This window comes from Globicephala melas, chromosome 2 (assembly GCF_963455315.2).
Source record: "Globicephala melas chromosome 2, mGloMel1.2, whole genome shotgun sequence".
Classification (NCBI taxonomy): Eukaryota; Metazoa; Chordata; class Mammalia; order Artiodactyla; family Delphinidae; genus Globicephala; species Globicephala melas.
The window spans coordinates 41,172,576-41,182,570 of record NC_083315.2 but is presented as its reverse complement, the minus strand read 5'-3'; the positions used below and the strand labels follow the sequence as shown (position 1 = coordinate 41,182,570).

Here is a 9,995-nt window from a genome sequence, read left to right as displayed (position 1 = left end):
ACATGCACCTGCACCTAGGCACAGTATCCTGTGGCATAGCTGGCCTGACCAGGAGGTGGTGAGGTCACTGGGGGCAAGGCCTGACTCTGGGGAGGGGCCTATTAACCCTGGGGGTCTGGGTGTCATTTGCTAATGGAGACTGGTGGGCATCGCTGAAGGGTTCCCTCCCTTAATGCGCTGACTTTCTCCACAGCACATTCTGCTCTCAGCCCTGATGCACCTGTTTCCCAAAGGCCTGGGACATTATCTGTGGGGAGACATTACAACACCAATAGGGAAGCCCTGAGCCAAAGACCATGCTGTCAGTGCTGCCAACCCCACCCCTTCAGGGACACCCTCCCACCCACCCAGCTCCCCCCATCCCAGTCCAGAACTTGCTGAAATAGGCAACCTCAAAGCTCTGCAAACATGTCCTTCTCCCTGAGGCTGAGGGAGTCCTGGCATCCGTCCACACCCGCCCTTGAAAGGTCCTCTCCCCTGCAAACCACTGCAAAGCAGGAAGGCCTCAGCCAGACACACAAGGCGCTGGAGATGGATTTTCTCCTCTGAAGCTCAGAGCAGCCCCCGAAGCCACCCAGAGCTGGTGGGGCCGACTTCCAGCTGCTCAGAGTACTGGCCTGGGGCCGGGCTGAGCTTCCCGCCGTGGCAGACAGGGTCAGGGCCACCGTGCAACAGTGAGGGCTGCAGCCATGGGGTGGGGAGAAACACACAGCGTCTGTGGAGGAACGAGAGAGAGAGAGAATGTGAATCCTGCCGACAATGTTCTGTCCTAACCTGGAACCAGATGATGATCAAGAGGCCACAGGGAAGGGCTGGAGCTCAGGCCCCGAGTGGAAGGCCTGAGTGTGAGCACGGAGCTCTCTCATTTACCAGCAGTGCAGCCCCGAATGGTTCCGTAACCTTCCTGAGGCATGCTTTCCTCACCTAGAATATGGGAACTACTCATGGGTCCATTCAGCCCCTCCAGCCATGTGCACCTGAGCACCCTCAAACCGACAGGCACCGTTCCAGGCCTGGGGAAACAGGAAGGGCAGACATAGCTACTGCCGTCTCCATGGATCATCCTTCAGTGGGAGAAACTTCAGGCTCGTACGAATAGATGTATACAGCCATCACACACTAACAAAAGAGCTGTATGTTAAAAATAAAAAGTTAGAGATGAGAGAGCCATTTCACACTAGGAATGCTTGTCTGAAGTCCTGCGTGAGAGGCCTCTGTACCGGCAACCTATGAACAAGTGAAAGTGAACTAAGCGCAAAGGAAAAAAAGGAGCCAATAAAACATGGAAGAAAGTAGCGTATAGAACAGTGATTAGAGGAGACGGAGACAAGATGGCAGAGCAGAAGGATGGGAGCTCACCTCTTCTTACAAAATCACCAAAATCACAACTGCTTAACAACCACTGACAAAAAAAATGCTGGAACCTACCAAAAAACATATCCTACATCCAAAGACAAAGAAGAAGCCACCAAGAGAGGTAGGAGAGGCACAACTGCGATAAAATCAAATACCACGCCCACCAGTGGGCAACCCACAAACTGGAAAATAATTATACCACAGAAGTTCTCCCACAGGAGTGAAAGTTCTGAGTCCCACGTTGGGATCCCCAGCCTTGGGGTCTGGCAATGGGAAAAGCCCCCAGAGAATCTGGCTTTGAAGGTTAGCAGGGTTTGTTCACAGGAATTCCACAGGACTGGGAGAAACAGAAACTAAACTCTCGGAGAGTGTAGACAAGGTCTCATGCAAAGCAGGATACAGAAAAAAAGCAGTAACCTCATAAGAGCCTGGGCCAAACCTACCTGCTGATACCAGAGGGTCTCCTGTGGAGGCGGGGGCCTGTGGCTCACTGTGGGGGCAAAGACACTGGCAGCGATAGTTCTGAGGAGTACTCATTGGCATGAGCCCTCCCAGAGGCCACCATATCCTCACTAGGACCCGGCCCCACCCAACAGCCTGTGGGATCTAGTGCTGGGACGCCTCACGCCAAACGGCCAACAAGGTGGGAACACAGCCTCACCCATAAGTAGGTGGGCTGCTTAGAGTCTTCCTGAGCACACAGTTGTCTGATAAACACACCCCCTTGACTTGGCCCTGCCCACCAGAGGGACAAGACCCAGCTCCGCCCACCAGTGGGCAGGATCCAGTCCCTCTCACCAGGAAGCCTTCACGGGCCTCTTAGACAGCCTCATCTACCAGGGGGCAGAGAGCAGAAGCAAGAAGAACTACAACCTATGAAACAGAAACTGCAGTCACAGAAAGCTAGACAAAATGAGATGGCAGAGGAATATGTCCCAGATGAAAGAATAAGATTAAACCCCAGAAGAAAAAGTAAGTGAAGTGGAGACAGGCAGTCTACCCCCAAAAAAATTCAGAGTAATGATAGTAAAGATGATCCAAGATCTCAGAAAAAGGAGGTACAGATCGAGAAGATACAAGAAATGTTTAATAAAAACCTAAAAGAACTAAAGAACAGAGATGAACAATATAAAACTGAAATGAAAAATACATCGGAAGGAATCAATAGAATAACTGAGACAGAGGAACAGGTAAGTAAGCTGGAAGACAGAATGGTGGAAATCAATGCCACAGATGAGAATAAAGAAAAAAGAATGAAAAGAAATGAGGACAGTCTAAGAGACCTCTGGAACAACATGAAACACACCAACATTTGCATTTTAGCGGTCGCAGAGGGAGAAGAGGGAGAGAAAGGACCTGAGAAAATATTTAAAGAGATAATAGCTGAAAATTTGCCTAACATGGGAAAGGAAACAGTCACCCAAGTCCAGGAAGCACAGAGAGTCCCAGGCAGGATAAATCCAAGGAGGAACACACCGAGAAAGATAGTAATCAAATTGACAAAAATTGAAGACAAAGAAAAAATATTAAAAACAACAAGGGAAAAATGACACATAACATACAAGGTACCTCCCATAAGGTTACCAGCTGATTGTTCGTCAGAAACTCTGCAGGCCAGAAGGGAGTAGCACCGTATATTTAAAGTGATGAAAGGAAAGAGCCTACAACCAAGAATACTCTACCCAGCAAGGCTCTCAGTCAGATTCGACAGAGAAATCAAAAGCTTTACAGACAAGCAGCTGCAAACCAAAATCTACAATACACAAACAAGAAAAAGGAATCCAACACAACACTAATGTTAGTCATCAAATCACAAGAGAACAATAGAGGAAGATAAAAGAACTAGGAAAACAAATCCAAAACAATCAACAAAATGGCAATAAGAACACACATATTGATAATTACCTTAAATGTAAATGGATTAAATGCTCCAACCAAAAGACAAAGACTGGCTGGATACAAAAACAAGACCCATATATATGTTACCAAAGATCCACTTCAGATCTAGGGACACAGACAAACTGAAAGTGAGGGGAGGAGAAAAGGCAAATATTAACAGCCATAAAAGAAGAAATCAACAGTAACAATAATAGTGTGGGACTTTAACACCCGACTTTCATCATTGGAGAGATCATCCAGACAGAAAATCAATACGGAAACACAGGCCTTAAATGACACATTAGACAAGATGGACTTAATTTATAGAGTATTCTGTTCAAAAGCAACAGAATACACAGTCTTCTCAAGTGCACATGGAACATTCTCCAGGATTGATCACATGCTAGGCCACAAAGTGAGCCTTGGTAAATTTAAGATAATTGAAATCATATCAAGCATCTTTTCCAACCACAATGCTATGAGATTAGAAATCAATTACAGGAAAAAAAACCTGTAAAAAACACAAACATGTGGAGGCTGAAACAATATGCCACTAAACAACCAATGGATCACAGAAGAAATCCAAGAGGAAATCAAAACATACCTAGAGACAAATGACACCGAAAATACGATGATCCAAAACCAATGGGAAGCAGTAAAAGCAGTTCTAAGAGGGAAGTTTATAGCTATACAATCTTACCTCAGGAAACAAGAAAAATCTCAAACAACCTAACCTTACACCTAAAGCAACTAGAGAAAGAAGAACAAACAAAACCTAAAGTTAGTAGAAGGAAAGAAATCATAAAGATCAGAGCAGAAATAAATGAAATAGAGATGAAGAAAACAATAGAAAAGATCAATGAAACTAAAAGCTGGTTCTTTGAAAAGATAAACATAATTGATAAACCTTTAGCCAGACTCATCAAGAAAAAAAGGAATAGGGCTCAAATCAATAAAATTAGAAATGCAAAAGGAGAAGTTACAACCAACACCACAGAAATACAAAGGATCATAAGAGACTACTACAAGCAACTATATGCCAATAAAATGGGCAACCTAGAAGAAATGGACAAATTCTTAGAAAGATACAATCTCCCAGACTGAACCAGGAAGAAATAGAAAATATGAACAGACCAATCACAAGTACTGAAATTGAAACTGTGATTTAAAAACTCCAAACAAACAAAAGTCCAGGACCAGATGGCTTCATAAGCAAATTCTATCAAACATTTAGAGAAGAGTTAACACCTATCCTTCTGAAACTAATCCAAAAAGCTGCAGAAAAAGGAACACTCCCAAACTCATTCTATGACGCCACCATCACCCTGATACCAAAACCAAAGATACCACAAAAAAGAAAATTACAGGCCAATATTACTGATGAACATAGATGCAGAAATACTCAACAAAATACAAGCAAACCAAATCCAACAATACATGAAAAGGATCATACACCATGATCAAGTGGGATTTATCCCAGGGATGCCCAGATTCTTCAATATCTGCTAATCAATCAGTGTGATACACCACATTAAAAAACTGAAGAATAAAAACCATATGATCATCCCAATAGATTCAGAAAAAGCTTTGACAAAGTTCAACACCCATTTATGATTAAAAAAAACCTCTCCAGAAAGTAGGCATAGAGGGAACATACCTCAACATAATAAAGGCCATATACAACAAACCCACAGCTAACATTCTCAACAGTGAACTGAACACATTTCCTCTAAGAGCAGGAACAAGACAAGGATATCCACCCTCGCCACTATGATTCAACACAGCTTTGGAAGTCCTAGCCACGGCAATCAGAGAAGAAAAAGAAATAAAAGGAATCCAAGTTGGAAAAGAACTGTCACTGTTTGCAGATGACATGATACTATACAGAGAAAATCCTAAAGATGCTACCAGAATACTACTAGAGCTCATCAATGAATCTGGTATAGTTGCAGGATAGAAAATCGATACGCAGAAAACTGTTGCATTTCTATACACTAACAACAAAAGATCCAGAAAGAGAAATTAAGGAAGCAATCCCATTTACCATCACATCAAAAAGAATAAAACACCTAGGAATAAACCTACCTAAGGAGACAAAAGACCTGTACTCTGAAAACTATAAGATGCTGATGAAAGAAATCAAAGCTGACACAAACACATGGAGAGATACACCATGTTCTTGCACTGGAAGAATCAATGAGTATACTACCCAAGGCAGTCTACAGATTCAATGCAATCCCTATCAAATTACCAATGGCATTTTTCACAGAACTAGCACAAAAATTTTTTTTAATTTGTATGCAGACACAAAAGACCCCAAATAGCCAAAGCAATCCTGAGAAAGAAAAATGGAGCTGGAGGAATCAGGCTCCCTGACTTCGGACTATACTACAAAGCTACAGTCATCAAAACAGTATGGTACTGACACAAAAACAGAAATATAGTTCAATGGAATGGAATAGAAAGCCCAGAAATAAACCCATGCACCTATGGTCAATTAATCTATGATTAAGGAGGCAAGAATATACAATGGAGAAGACAGCCTCTTCAATAAGTGGTTCTGAGAAAACTGGACAGCTACATGTAAACGAATGAAGTTAGAACACTCCCTAACACCATACACAAAAAGAAACTCAAAATGGATTAAAGACCTAAATGTAAGTCCGGATACTATAAAACTCTTAGAGGAAAACATAGGCAGAGCACTCTTTGACATAAATCACAGCAGTATCTTTTTCAATCCATCTCTCAGAGTAATGGAAATAAAAACAAAAACAAGTGGGACCTAATCAAATTTAAAAGCTTTCGCACAGCAAAGGAAATCATAAACGTAAAGACAACCCACAGAATGGGAGAAAATACTTGCAAAGGATGCGACCAACAAGGACTTAATCTCCAAAATTTACCAACAGCTCATGCAGCTCAATATCAAAAAAACAAGCCAATCAAAAAATGGGCGGGGCTTCCCTGGTGGCACAGTGGTTGAGAGTCTGCCTGCCAATGCAGGGGACACAGGTTCATGCCCTGGTCCAGGAAGATCCCACATGCCATGGAACGGCTAGGCCTGTGAGCTATGGCTGCTAAGCCTGCGTGTCCGGAGCCTGTGCTCCACAACGGAAGAGGCCACAACAGTGAGAGGCCTGTGTACCACAAAACAAAAAAGGGCGGAAGACCTAAATAGACATTTCTCCAAAGAAGACATACAGATGGTCAAAAAGCACATGGAAAGATGGTCAACATCACTAATAATTATTATATAAATGCACATCAAAACTACAGTATCACCTCACACCAGTCAAAATGGCCATCATCGAAGTCTACAAACAATAAATGCTGGAGAGGGTGTGGAGAAAAGGGAACCCTCCTACACTGTTGGTGGGAATGTAAATTGGTACAGCCACTATGAAGAACAATATGAAGGTTCCTTAAGAAACTAAAAATAGAACTACCGTATGATCCAGTAATCCCACTCTTGGGCATATAGTTGGAGAAAAACACGGTTCAAAAGGATACATGCACCCCAATGTTCATGGCAACGCTGTTTACAATAGCCAGAACATGAAAGCAACCTAAATATCCATGGACAAATGAACGAGTGAAGATGTGGTACGTATATATAATGGAATATTACTCAGCCATTAAAAAGAATAAAATAATGCCATTTCCAGCAACATGGATGGACCTGGAGATTATCATACTAAGTGAAGTAAGTCAGATAGAGAAAGACAAACATATGATATCGCTAATATGCAGAATCTAAAAAAATGATACAAATAAAACTTATTTACAAAACAGAGCCACAGACTTAGAGAACAAACTTATGGTTACTGGGAGCGGGGAAAGGGCTGGGGGAGGGATAGATTGGGAGTTTCGGGTTGACATGTACTCACGATTATATTTGAAATAGATAACCAACAAGGACCTACTGTACAGCACAGGGAACTCTGCTCAATATTCTGTAATTATCTAAATAGGAAATGCATTTGAAAAAGAATAGATACAAGTGTATGTATAACTGAATCACTTTGCTGTACACCTGAAACTAATACAACATTGTTAATCAACTATACTCCAATATAAAATAAAATTTTTAAAAATAATATAATAAAAAAAGAAAAAAAATTAGAGATTAGAAGGAGGACTTTCTTTTACTTTGGTGGAGGGTATGGGAAGGAGGTAATATTTAACCTAAGACCTGCAGGACAGACAGGAGTTTTCTAGAAAGGCAAAAAGCACTCCAGGCAGAAGGAATGGCATGTACATAGGCCTGGGGGTAGGAATCTGGTATTGATATTTTTGAGAACCTGAATGTAGGCCAGTGAGGTTGGAAATGGTGAGAGAGGGAGGGCAGACATGGTCAGAGAGCAGGGGGAGCAGACATGGTCACGGCCAGTCAGGTCACCAGGAAGAACAGTACAGCTGTGGGCAGCAGCCAACACATTCATTCCTGCACTTGACAAATATTTACTGCACAGCCTATCAACCCAGACCCTGCAGGACAGATGCAGTGGTGAATGAGGTCAGACGGTCCCCATGGTCATGAAGCTCACACTCCAGTGCTGGGTTCTCAATCAGTGATCAGTGTGGCATCTGCTCTGAGCTTCGCATTTTCCTGTGGAAAATAAGGACAGATACCTGCCTTCTCCCAGAGAAGGATGGAGCCATCTAATGCACACAAAAGGCTTAGCGTAGAATGTCCTGGAAGCAATGAAGAAAACGCAGCTGGCCAGTGTGATCATTTCTAAAGCCCAACCCACAGCGACAGCTTGGCATAACCTAACCCAACTCCAAGCAGAGACGTGGCCGTGGACGTGTGTCCAGGAGGTGGTGCCCTTGGCTGGGGTAGCAGCTCCTGAGTTGATCACCTAGTGGAGAAAGGATACAGCAGGCCCAGGAAGGACCTAGAGGGGTGGGGAGCGGGGAACACTCAGGACAGCGATGGGCGGACTGTCCACTCAGCCTCCACAGGCAGACACACACCCCTGTGGGATTCTATTTTAAAAACAGGTTCTCTGGAGTACCAGGGGAGGGAGCTGGGGGTTCTTGCCAAGGGTGTTCCCCACTCCCCACCCATCCACAATGCCAGACAGCACACTTACTCTGGCCAGCTCTCTGAGTGCCATGGGCTCAGAGGCAGCCCTAGACCAAGGAGGCAGGTTTGTGCCAGGGGACACAGATGATGTGCCCCCGCCTCCACCCACACCGAGCTGCCCAAAAGGGTCTCACGGCGGTTCCAAAAAAGAAAAGAGAAGGAGCCCCCTGCACAGGCGGGCTGAGCTCTCCATAAACCTGCATATCCAGCCATCCAAGAGGCAGAGGGAGGCAACACAACTTCCACAAAGCATCAGTTAGCGGAGACCGCATTCTCAGTCTTGCGTCTTTGGGTGTATTTCACCTGTACAATTGTTAGCGTTGCAGCTGTGAAAGAGCTACAAACACAGGGAGCTTACATCTAGTTGTAAGTCTGTACATATTTAAGTAACATTATAATGAAAAAAATTCAAGCCAGCACTGGGACCTGTGGACCTGTTTCCTTCAAGTAGGATGCGCCCCTCATTCCCAAGGCTTCTGGAAGGCGGACTCAAGTTCTGCTGGAAGCTGGTCGAGCCCAGGGGGTCAGCAAGCTCCCAGATGTGTGGGCTGGGCAAGGCGACCACTGTGCTCTCAGTGAGGCTGGTGAAGGGCCCCCAAATCCCTCCAAGCTCCTCACAGGCCCCTAAACGTCCTGAGAAGCTCTAAGGCGGTGAACCCAAAGCTTGGGGGCCTGCCCGCCCTACCCGCCAGAACACCAAGCAGACATGGGGTTCCCCTCGGGGCAGGCCCCAAGCCAAGCCTCAGAGCCCCCTGGTGCTGGGGGTGAGGGACTGTGGGATCCTGACCTGGGGGGTGGCCCTTCTGGGCTGTGCCGAGTTGCTGAGGAAGAGGTGGCACCCAGAAGGCAGAGGAGCTGGGAAGCCGCACTGCCTGGATCACTCAGGCGCGTCCCATGGCCGTCCTGGTCTGCGCCACCCTGATTTCTGGCAGTTGCTTCTCTGAGGCCTGGTTTCCTCATCTGTGAAATGGGATCATGCATCAATGCAAAAATGGTGCCCGCCACGTGAGTAAACAAAGGATGTTGCAGCCGCCCCCGACGGTGCACCCTGAGGAGACTCAGGATGGGAAAGCACAGGATACTGGACCCCTGACAGCTGAAGTGCATCGTAAAGGAATGACTTCAGTGAGCCCAGACTCTTGCACCTTCCCAAACACAGAAAAGCGCTACATGCCTTAACTTGCGGTGTCTGGTTTCTTTAACAATATTCTTTTGATGTTCTGACTACCTGGTCTTCGTTGCAAGAACTCCTATATGTGCTGGTTCCCCCCATGACCTCTTGGGAGCAGTCCCTCAGAGCTATCTGAGAAGCTGCGTCCCAGGCTTAAGTCTTCAGTTTTGTCCGCCAAATAAAACATAATTCTCAACCTTTAGGTTGTGTGTTTTCTTTTTTTCAGTCAACAGGACACTTGTCTAGCCCACCGCCCGTGCACAGTGGCCCCGGCCAGCCCCGTGACTGCCCTCGCTGTCCCGTGGCGTGCTGGTGGGGGCCTGCCATGCGGACCACAGCCACTAACGCTGTCCCCATTGCGGGCCTGGCATGGGGTGGCCCTGGTTAACACGGACAGAACGGGAGGCCGTGGGTGTGCAGGCGGATGGGTGGACACGGGGTGTTGCAAAAGGCCTGCCCCGGGCACCCCCCCGGCCACACCAGCCCAGCCCTGAATCC

General features: G+C 45.6%; 1 protein-coding gene across 3 annotated transcripts in view; it reads right to left on the bottom strand.

Moving 5' to 3' along the window:
* The window catches only part of KLHL25 (kelch like family member 25), a 57,803-nt gene that overhangs the window by 5,564 nt on the left and 42,244 nt on the right, over positions 1-9,995 (bottom strand). For 2 of the 3 annotated variants that reach the window (XM_030873208.2, XM_030873209.3), the window contains one exon: positions 360-715. The exons of the other annotated variant lie outside the window; for it this stretch is intronic. The gene's annotated coding sequence lies outside the window, so the exon portion shown is untranslated. Of the gene's footprint in view, positions 1-359; positions 716-9,995 lie in introns of those variants that run through there. 3 annotated transcript variants of the gene reach the window in all.